Source organism: Oncorhynchus keta, unplaced genomic scaffold, assembly GCF_023373465.1.
Source record: "Oncorhynchus keta strain PuntledgeMale-10-30-2019 unplaced genomic scaffold, Oket_V2 Un_contig_11242_pilon_pilon, whole genome shotgun sequence".
Classification (NCBI taxonomy): Eukaryota; Metazoa; Chordata; class Actinopteri; order Salmoniformes; family Salmonidae; genus Oncorhynchus; species Oncorhynchus keta.
Window position 1 is genome coordinate 43,956 of NW_026277381.1, and position 12,454 is coordinate 56,409.

At 37.0% G+C, this 12,454-nt stretch overlaps 1 long non-coding RNA gene across 1 annotated transcript in view; it reads right to left on the reverse strand.

Moving 5' to 3' along the window:
• Window positions 1-2,507: 2,507 nt before the first annotated feature.
• The window catches only part of LOC127917269 (uncharacterized), a 34,917-nt gene continuing 24,970 nt past the window's right edge, over window positions 2,508-12,454 (reverse strand). The window contains exon 2 of the long non-coding RNA XR_008097108.1: window positions 2,508-2,818. This is a non-coding gene — a long non-coding RNA (uncharacterized LOC127917269). The remainder of the gene's footprint in view (window positions 2,819-12,454) is intronic.

Here is a 12,454-nt window from a genome sequence, read left to right on the forward strand (position 1 = left end):
GACCAGCTAGATCTACTGTCTCTATTATATTATGACAGACCAGGTAGATCTACTGTTTCTATTATAACATGAAAGAACAGCTCGATCTACTGTCTCTTTTATTTTATGACAGATCAGCTAGATCTACTGTCTCTATCATATTATGACAGACCAGCTCGATCTACTGTCTCTATTATTTTATGACAGACCAGGTAGATCTACTGTCTCTATTATATTATGACAGACAAGCTGGATCGACTGTCTCTATTATAATATGACACACCAGCTAGATCAACTGTCTGTGTTATAATATGACAGACCAGCTCGATCTACTGTCTCTATTATAATTTGACAGACCAGCTAGATATACTGTCTCTATTATATTATGACAGACCAGCTAGATCTACTGTTTCTATTATAACATGAAAGACCAGCTCGATCTACTGTCTCTATTATTCTATGACAGACCAGGTAGATCTACTGTATCTATTATATTATGACAGACCAGGTAGATCTACTGTCTCTGTTATAATATGAAAGACCAGCTAGATCTACTGTCTCATATTATGACAGAACAGCTAGATCTACTGTCTCTATTATATTATGACAGAACAGCTAGATCTACTGTCTCTATTCTATTATGACAGACCAGCTAGATGTACTGTCTCTATTATAATATGACAGACCAGCTAGATATACAGTCTCATATTATGACAGAACAGCTAGATCTACTGTCTCTATTATATTATGACAGACCAGGTAGATCTACTGTTTCTATTATAACATGAAAGAACAGCTCGATCTACTGTCTCTATTATTTTATGACAGACCAGCTCGATCTACTGTCTCTATTATATTATGACAGACCAGCGACATCAACTGTCTCTATTATAATATGACAGACCAGATAGATCTACAGTCTCTATTATATTATGACAGACCAGATAGATATACTGTCTATATTATATTATGACAGACCAGCTAGATCTACTGTTTCTATTATAACATGAAAGACCAGCTCGATCTACTGTCTCTATTATTTTATGACAGATCAGCTAGATCTACTGTCTCTATCATATTATGACAGACCAGCTCGATCTACTGTCTCTATTATATTATGACAGACCAGCGACATCTACTGTCTCTATTATAATATGACAGACCAGATAGATCTACAGTCTCTATTATATTATGACAGACCAGCTAGATCTACTGTCTCCATTATAACATGATAGACCAGCTAGATCTACTGTCTCTATTATTTTATGACAGACCAGCTAGATCTACTGTCTCTATTATAATATGACAGACCAGCTAGATCAACTGTCTGTATTATAATATGACAGACCAGCTAGATCTAATGTCTCTATTATAATGTGACAGACCAGCTAGATCTACTGTCTCTATTCTATTATGACAGACCAGCTAGATCTACTGTCCCCATTATAATATGAGAGACCAGCTAGATATACTGTCTCATATTATGACAGAACAGCTAGATCTACTGTCTCTGTCATATTATGACAGACCAGGTAGATCTACTGTTTCTATTATAACATGAAAGAACAGCTCAATCTACTGTCTCTATTATTTTATGACAGATCAGCTAGATCTACTGTCTCTATTATTTTATGACAGACCAGCTAGATCTACTGTCTCTATTATAATATGACAGACCAGCTCGATCAACTGTCTGTATTATAATATGACATACCAGCTAGATCTAATGTCTCTATTATAATGTGACAGACCAGCTAGATCTACTGTCTCTATTCTATTATGACAGACCAGCTAGATCTACTGTCCCCATTATAATATGACAGACCAGCTAGATATACTGTCTCATATTATGACAGAACAGCTCGATCTACTGTCTCTATTATATTATGACAGACCAGGTAGATCTACTGTTTCTATTATAACATGAAAGAACAGCTCAATCTACTGTCTCTATTATTTTATGACAGATCAGCTAGATCTACTGTCTCTATCATATTATGACAGACCAGCTCGATCTACTGTCTCTATTATTTTATGACAGACCAGCGAGATCAACTGTCTGTATTATAATATGACAGACCAGCTAGATCTACTGTCTCTATTATAATATGACAGATCAGCTAGATCTACTGTCTCTGCTATATTATGACAGACCAGCTAGATCTACTGTCTCTATTATAATTTGACAGACCAGCTAGATATACTGTCTCTATTATATTATGACAGACAAGCTAGATCTACTGTCTCTATGATAATATGACAGACCAGCTAGATCTACTGTCTCTATTATTCTATGACAGACCAGCTCGATCTACTGTCTCTATTATATTATGACAGACCAGCGACATCTACTGTCTCTATTATAATATGACAGACCAGCTAGATCTACAGTCTCTATTATATTATGACAGACCAGCTAGATCTACTGTCTCTACTATATTATGACAGACCAGCAAGATCTACTGTCTCTATTATAATTTGAAAGACCAGCGAGATCTACTGTCTCATATTATGACAGAACAGCTAAATCAAATCAAATCAAAATCAAATTTATTTATATAGCCCTTCGTACATCAGCTGATATCTCAAAGTGCTGTACAGAAACCCAGCCTAAAACCCCAAACAGCAAACAATGCAGGTGTAAAAGCACGGTGGCTAGGAAAAACTCCCTAGAAAGGCCAAAACCTAGGAAGAAACCTAGAGAGGAACCGGGCTATGTGGGGTGGCCAGTCCTCTTCTGGCTGTGCCGGGTAGAGATTATAACAGAACATGACCAAGATGTTCAAATGTTCATAAATGACCAGCATGGTCGAATAATAATAAGGCAGAACAGTTGAAACTGGAGCAGCATCAGTCAGGTGGAATGGGGACAGCAAGGAGCCATCATGTCAGGTAGTCCTGGGGCACTGTCCTAGGGCTCAGGTCCTCCGAGAGAGAGAGAAAGAAAGAGAGAATTAGAGAGAGCATATGTGGGGTGGCCAGTCCTCTTTTGGCTGTGCCGGGTGGAGATTATAACAGAAAGTGGCCAAGATGTTCAAATGTTCATAAATGACTAGCATGGTTGAATAATAGTAAGGCAGAACAGTTGAAACTGGAGCAGGAGCATGGCCAGGTGGACTGGGGACAGCAAGGAGTCCTCATGTCTGGTAGTCCTGGGACATGGTCCTAGGGCCCAGGCCAGTTGAAACTGGAGCAGCAGCATGGCCAGGTGGACTGGGGACAGCAAGGAGTCATCATGTCAGGTAGTCCTGGGGCATGGTCCTAGGGCTCAGGTCCTCCGAGAGAGAGAAAGAAAGAGAGAAGGAGAGAATTAGAGAACGCACACTTAGATTCACACAGGACACCGAATAGGACAGGAGAAGTACTCCAGATATAACAAACTGACCCTAGCCCCGACACAAACTACTGCAGCATAAATACTGGAGGCTGAGACAGGAGGGGTCAGGAGACACTGTGGCCCCATCCGAGGACACCCCGGACAGGGCCAAACAGGAAGGATATAACCCCACCCACTTTGCCAAAGCACAGCCCCACACCACTAGAGGGATATCTTCAACCACCAACTTACCATCCTGAGACAAGGCCGAGTATAGCCCACAAAGATCTCCGCCACGGTACAACCCAAGGGGGGCAACCCAGACAGGCCGACCACAACAGTGAATCAACCCACTCCAGGTGACGCACCCCCAGGGATGGCACGAGAGAGCCCCAGCTAGATCTACTGTCTCTATTATTTTATGACAGACCAGCTAGATCTACTGTTTCTATTATAACATGAAAGACCAGCTCGATCTACTGTCTCTATTATTTTATGACAGATCAGCTAGATCTACTGTCTCTATCATATTATGACAGACCAGCTCGATCTACTGTCTCTATTATATTATGACAGACCAGCGACATCTACTGTCTCTATTATAATATGACAGACCAGATAGATCTACAGTCTCTATTATATTATGACAGACCAGATAGATATACTGTCTATATTATATTATGACAGACCAGCTAGATCTACTGTTTCTATTATAACATGAAAGACCAGCTCGATCTACTGTCTCTATTATTTTATGACAGATCAGCTAGATCTACTGTCTCTATCATATTATGACAGACCAGCTCGATCTACTGTCTCTATTATATTATGACAGACCAGCGACATCTACTGTCTCTATTATAATATGACAGACCAGATAGATCTACAGTCTCTATTATATTATGACAGACCAGCTAGATCTACTGTCTCCATTATAACATGATAGACCAGCTAGATCTACTGTCTCTATTATTTTATGACAGACCAGCTAGATCTACTGTCTCTATTATAATATGACAGACCAGCTAGATCAACTGTCTGTATTATAATATGACAGACCAGCTAGATCTAATGTCTCTATTATAATGTGACAGACCAGCTAGATCTACTGTCTCTATTATATTATGACAGACCAGGTAGATCTACTGTTTCTATTATAACATGAAAGAACAGCTCAATCTACTGTCTCTATTATTTTATGACAGATCAGCTAGATCTACTGTCTCTATTATTTTATGACAGACCAGCTAGATCTACTGTCTCTATTATATTATGACAGACCAGGTAGATCTACTGTTTCTATTATAACATGAAAGAACAGCTCAATCTACTGTCTCTATTATTTTATGACAGATCAGCTAGATCTACTGTCTCTATCATACTATGACAGACCAGCTCGATCTACTGTCTCTATTATTTTATGACAGACCAGCTAGATCTACTGTCTCATATTATGACAGAACAGCTAGATCTACTGTCTCTATTATAATATGACAGATCAGCTAGATCTACTGTCTCTGCTATATTATGACAGACCAGCTAGATCTACTGTCTCTATTATAATTTGACAGACCAGCTAGATATACTGTCTCTATTATATTATGACAGACAAGCTAGATCTACTGTCTCTATGATAATATGACAGACCAGCTAGATCTACTGTCTCTATTATTCTATGACAGACCAGCTTGATCTACTGTCTCTATTATATTATGACAGACCAGCGACATCTACTGTCTCTATTATAATATGACAGACCAGCTAGATCTACAGTCTCTATTATATTATGACAGACCAGCTAGATCTACTGTCTCTACTATATTATGACAGACCAGCAAGATCTACTGTCTCTATTACAATTTGAAAGACCAGCGAGATCTACTGTCTCATATTATGACAGAACAGCTAGATCTACTGTCTCTATTCTATTATGACAGACCAGCTAGATGTACTGTCTCTATTATAATATGACAGACCAGCTAGATATACAGTCTCATTTTATGACAGAACAGCTAGATCTACTGTCTCTATTATATTATGACAGACCAGGTAGATCTACTGTTTCTATTATAACATGAAAGAACAGCTCGATCTACTGTCTCTATTATTTTATGACAGATCAGCTAGATCTACTGTCTCTATCATATTATGACAGACCAGCTCGATCTACTCTCTATTATTTTATGACAGACCAGCGACATCTACTGTCTCTATTATAATATGACAGACCAGCTAGATATACAGTCTCATTTTATGACAGAACAGCTAGATCTACTGTCTCTATTATATTATGACAGACCAGGTAGATCTACTGTTTCTATTATAACATGAAAGAACAGCTCGATCTACTCTCTATTATTTTATGACAGACCAGCGACATCTACTGTCTCTATTATAATATGACAGACCAGCTCGATCAACTGTCTGTATTATAATATGACATACCAGCTAGATCTAATGTCTCTATTATAATGTGACAGACCAGCTAGATCTACTGTCTCTATTCTATTATGACAGACCAGCTAGATCTACTGTCCCCATTATAATATGACAGACCAGCTAGATATACTGTCTCATATTATGACAGAACAGCTAGATCTACTGTCTCTATTATATTATGACAGACCAGGTAGATCTACTGTTTCTATTATAACATGAAAGAACAGCTCAATCTACTGTCTCTATTATTTTATGACAGATCAGCTAGATCTACTGTCTCTATCATATTATGACAGACCAGCTCGATCTACTGTCTCTATTATTTTATGACAGACCAGCTAGATCTACTGTCTCATATTATGACAGAACAGCTAGATCTACTGTCTCTATTATAATATGACAGATCAGCTAGATCTACTGTCTCTGCTATATTATGACAGACCAGCTAGATCTACTGTCTCTATTATAATTTGACAGACCAGCTAGATATACTGTCTCTATTATATTATGACAGACAAGCTAGATCTACTGTCTCTATGATAATATGACAGACCAGCTAGATCTACTGTCTCTATTATTCTATGACAGACCAGCTTGATCTACTGTCTCTATTATATTATGACAGACCAGCGACATCTACTGTCTCTATTATAATATGACAGACCAGCTAGATCTACAGTCTCTATTATATTATGACAGACCAGCTAGATCTACTGTCTCTACTATATTATGACAGACCAGCAAGATCTACTGTCTCTATTACAATTTGAAAGACCAGCGAGATCTACTGTCTCATATTATGACAGAACAGCTAGATCTACTGTCTCTATTCTATTATGACAGACCAGCTAGATGTACTGTCTCTATTATAATATGACAGACCAGCTAGATATACAGTCTCATTTTATGACAGAACAGCTAGATCTACTGTCTCTATTATATTATGACAGACCAGGTAGATCTACTGTTTCTATTATAACATGAAAGAACAGCTCGATCTACTGTCTCTATTATTTTATGACAGATCAGCTAGATCTACTGTCTCTATCATATTATGACAGACCAGCTCGATCTACTCTCTATTATTTTATGACAGACCAGCGACATCTACTGTCTCTATTATAATATGACAGACCAGATAGATCTACTGTCTCTGCTATATTATGACAGACCAGCTAGATCTACTGTCTCTATTATAATTTGACAGACCAGATAGATATACTGTCTATATTATATTATGACAGACCAGCTAGATCTACTGTTTCTATTATAACATGAAAGACCAGCTCGATCTACTGTCTCTATTATTTTATGACAGATCAGCTAGATCTACTGTCTCTATCATATTATGACAGACCAGCTCGATCTACTGTCTCTATTATATTATGACAGACCAGCGACATCTACTGTCTCTATTATAATATGACAGACCAGATAGATCTACAGTCTCTATTATATTATGACAGACCAGCTAGATCTACTGCCTCTATTATAATTTGACAGACCAGCTAGATATACTGTCTCTATTATATTATGACAGACCAGCTAGATCTACTGTCTCTATCATATTATGACAGACCGGCTAGATCTACTGTCTCTATTATTTTATGACACACCAGGTAGATCTACTGTGTCTATTATTATATTATGACAGAGCAGCGAGATCTACTGTCTCTATTATAATATGACAGACCAGCAAAATCTACTGTCTCTATTAGAATATGACAGACCAGGTAGATCTACTGTCTCTATTATAAAATGACAGACCAGCTTGATCTACTGTCTCTATTATAATATGAAAGATCAGCGAGATCTACTGTCTCATATTATGACAGAACAGCTAGATCTACTGTCTCTATTCTATTATGACAGACCAGCTAGATGTACTGTCTCTATTATAATATGACAGACCAGCTAGGTCTACAGTCTCTATTATATTATGACAGACCAGCTAGATATACTGTCTCGATTATAACATGATAGACCTGCTAGATCTACTGTCTCTATTATTTTATGACAGACCAGCTAGATCTACTGTCTCTATTATAATATGACAGACCAGCTAGATCAACTGTCTGTATTATAATATGACAGACCAGCTAGATCTAATGTCTCTATTATAATGTGACAGACCAGCTAGATCTACTGTCTCTATTATATTATGACAGACCAGCTAGATCTACTGTCCCCATTATAATATGACAGACCAGCTAGATCTACTGTCTCTATTATAATATGACAGACCAGCTAGATCTACTGTCTCTATTATATTATGACAGACCAGGTAGATCTACTGTTTCTATTATAACATGAAAGAACAGCTCGATCTTCTGTCTCTATTATTTTATGACAGACCAGCTAGATCTACTGTCTCTATCATATTATGACAGACCAGCTCGATCTACTGTCTCTATTATTTTATGACAGACCAGGTAGATCTACTGTCTCTATCATATTATGACAGACCAGCTAGATCTACTGTCTCTATTATAATATGACAGACCAGCGAGATCAACTGTCTGTATTATAATATGACAGACCAGCTCGATCTACTGTCTCTATTATAATTTGACAGACCAGCTAGATATACTGTCTCTATTATATTATGACAGACCAGCTAGATCTACTGTTTCTATTATAACATTAAAGACCAGCTCGATCTACTGTCTCTATTATTCTATGACAGACCAGGTAGATCTACTGTCTCGATTATAATATGACAGACCAGCTAGATCTACAGTCTCTATTATATTATGACAGACCAGCTAGATCTACTGTCTCTACTATATTATGACAGACCAGCAAGATCTACTGTCTCTATTATAATTTGAAAGACCAGCGAGATCTACTGTCTCATATTATGACAGAACAGCTAGATCTACTGTCTCTATTCTATTATGACAGACCAGCTAGATGTACTGTCTCTATTATAATATGACAGACCAGCTAGATATACAGTCTCATTTTATGACAGAACAGCTAGATCTACTGTCTCTATTATATTATGACAGACCAGGTAGATCTACTGTTTCTATTATAACATGAAAGAACAGCTCGATCTACTGTCTCTATTATTTTATGACAGATCAGCTAGATCTACTGTCTCTATCATATTATGACAGACCAGCTCGATCTACTCTCTATTATTTTATGACAGACCAGCGACATCTACTGTCTCTATTATAATATGACAGACCAGATAGATCTACTGTCTCTGCTATATTATGACAGACCAGCTAGATCTACTGTCTCTATTATAATTTGACAGACCAGATAGATATACTGTCTATATTATATTATGACAGACCAGCTAGATCTACTGTTTCTATTATAACATGAAAGACCAGCTCGATCTACTGTCTCTATTATTTTATGACAGATCAGCTAGATCTACTGTCTCTATCATATTATGACAGACCAGCTCGATCTACTGTCTCTATTATATTATGACAGACCAGCGACATCTACTGTCTCTATTATAATATGACAGACCAGATAGATCTACAGTCTCTATTATATTATGACAGACCAGCTAGATCTACTGCCTCTATTATAATTCTGACAGACCAGCTAGATATACTGTCTCTATTATATTATGACAGACCAGCTAGATCTACTGTCTCTATCATATTATGACAGACCGGCTAGATCTACTGTCTCTATTATTTTATGACACACCAGGTAGATCTACTGTGTCTATTATTATATTATGACAGAGCAGCGAGATCTACTGTCTCTATTATAATATGACAGACCAGCAAAATCTACTGTCTCTATTAGAATATGACAGACCAGGTAGATCTACTGTCTCTATTATAAAATGACAGACCAGCTTGATCTACTGTCTCTATTATAATATGAAAGATCAGCGAGATCTACTGTCTCATATTATGACAGAACAGCTAGATCTACTGTCTCTATTCTATTATGACAGACCAGCTAGATGTACTGTCTCTATTATAATATGACAGACCAGCTAGGTCTACAGTCTCTATTATATTATGACAGACCAGCTAGATCTACTGTCTCGATTATAACATGATAGACCAGCTAGATCTACTGTCTCTATTATTTTATGAAAGACCAGCTAGATCTACTGTCTCTATTATAATATGACAGACCAGCTAGATCAACTGTCTGTATTATAATATGACAGACCAGCTAGATCTAATGTCTCTATTATAATGTGACAGACCAGCTAGATCTACTGTCTCTATTCTATTATGACAGACCAGCTAGATCTACTGTCCCCATTATAATATGACAGACCAGCTAGATCTACTGTCTCTATTATAATATGACAGACCAGCTAGATCTACTGTCTCTATTATATTATGACAGACCAGGTAGATCTACTGTTTCTATTATAACATGAAAGAACAGCTCGATCTACTGTCTCTATTATTTTATGACAGATCAGCTAGATCTACTGTCTCTATCATATTATGACAGACCAGCTCGATCTACTGTCTCTATTATTTTATGACAGACCAGGTAGATCTACTGTCTCTATTATATTATGACAGACCAGCTAGATCTACTGTCTCTATTATAATATGACAGACCAGCGAGATCAACTGTCTGTATTATAATATGACAGACCAGCTCGATCTACTGTCTCTATTATAATTTGACAGACCAGCTAGATATACTGTCTCTATTATATTATGACAGACCAGCTAGATCTACTGTTTCTATTATAACATTAAAGACCAGCTCGATCTACTGTCTCTATTATTCTATGACAGACCAGGTAGATCTACTGTATCTATTATCTTATGACAGACCAGGTAGATCTACTCTCTCTATTATAATATGAAAGACCAGCTAGATCTACTGTCTCATATTATGACAGAACAGCTAGATCTACTGTCTCTATTATAATATGACAGATCAGCTAGATCTACTGTCTCTGCTATATTATGACAGACCAGCTAGATCTACTGTCTCTATTATAATTTGACAGACCAGCTAGATATACTGTCTCTATTATATTATGACAGACAAGCTAGATCTACTGTCTCTATTATAATATGACAGACCAGCTAGATCTACTGTCTCTATTATTCTATGACAGACCAGGTAGATCTACTGTATCTATTATATTATGACAGACCAGGTAGATCTACTGTCTCTATTATAATATGAAAGACCAGCTAGATCTACTGTCTCATATTATGACAGAACAGCTAGATCTACTGTCTCTATTCTATTATGACAGACCAGCTAGATGTACTGTCTCTATTATAATATGACAGACCAGCTAGATCTACTGTCTCCATTATAATATGACAGACCAGCTAGATATACTGTCTCTATTATATTATGACAGACCAGCGACATCTACTGTGTCCATTATAATACGATAGACCAGCTACATCTACTGTCTCTATTATATTATGACAGACCAGCTAGATCTACTGTCTCTATTATAATATGACAGACCAGCTCGATCTACTGTCTCATTATAATGTGACAGACCAGCTAGATCTACTATCTCTATTCTATTATGACAGACCAGCTAGATCTACTGTCCCCATTATAATATGACAGACCAGCTAGATCTACTGTCTCTATTATAATATGACAGACCAGCTCGATATACTGTCTCATATTATGACAGAACAGCTAGATCTACTGTCTCTATTATAATATGACAGACCAGCTAGATCTACTGTCTCTATTATAACATGAAAGAACAGCTCGATCTACTGTCTCTATTATTTTATGACAGATCAGCTAGATCTACTGTCTCTATCATATTATGACAGACCAGCTCGATCTACTGTGTCTATTATTTTATGACAGACCAGCTAGATCTACTGTCTCTGCTATATTATGACAGACCAGCTAGATAAACTGTCTCTATTATAATGTGACAGACCAGCTAGATATACTGTCTCTATTATATTATGACAGACCAGCTAGATCTACTGTTTCTATTATAACATGAAAGACCAGCTCAATCTACTGTCTCTATTATTTTATGACAGACCAGCTAGATCTACTGCCTCTATTATAATTTGACAGACCAGCTATATATAGTGTCTCTATTATATTATGACAGACCGGCTAGATCTACTGTCTCTATTATTTTATGACAGACCAGGTAGATCTACTGTCTCTATTATATTATGACAGACCAGCGAGATCGACTGTCTCTATTATAATATGACAGACCAGCAAAATCTACTGTCTCTATTAGATTATGACAGACCAGCTTGATCTACTGTCTCTACTATATTATGACAGACCAGCAAGATCTACTGTCTCTATTATAATATGAAAGACCAAGATCTACTGTCTCATATTATGACAGAACAGCTAGATCTACTGTCTCTATTCTATTATGACAGACCAGCTAGATGTACTGTCTCTATTATATTATGACAGACCAGCGACATCTACTGTCTCTATTATAATATGACAGACCAGCTAGATCTACAGTCTCTATTATATTATGACAGACCAGCTAGATCTACTGTCTCCATTATAACATGATAGACCAGCTAGATCTACTGTCTCTGTTATTTTATGACAGACCAGCTAGATCTACTGTCTCTATTATAATATGACAGACCAGCTAGATCTAATGTCTCTATTATAATGTGACAGACCAGCTAGATCTACTGTCTCTATTCTATTATGACAGACCAGCTAGATCTACTGTCCCCATTATAATATGACAGACCAGCTAGATCTACTGTCTCTATTATAATA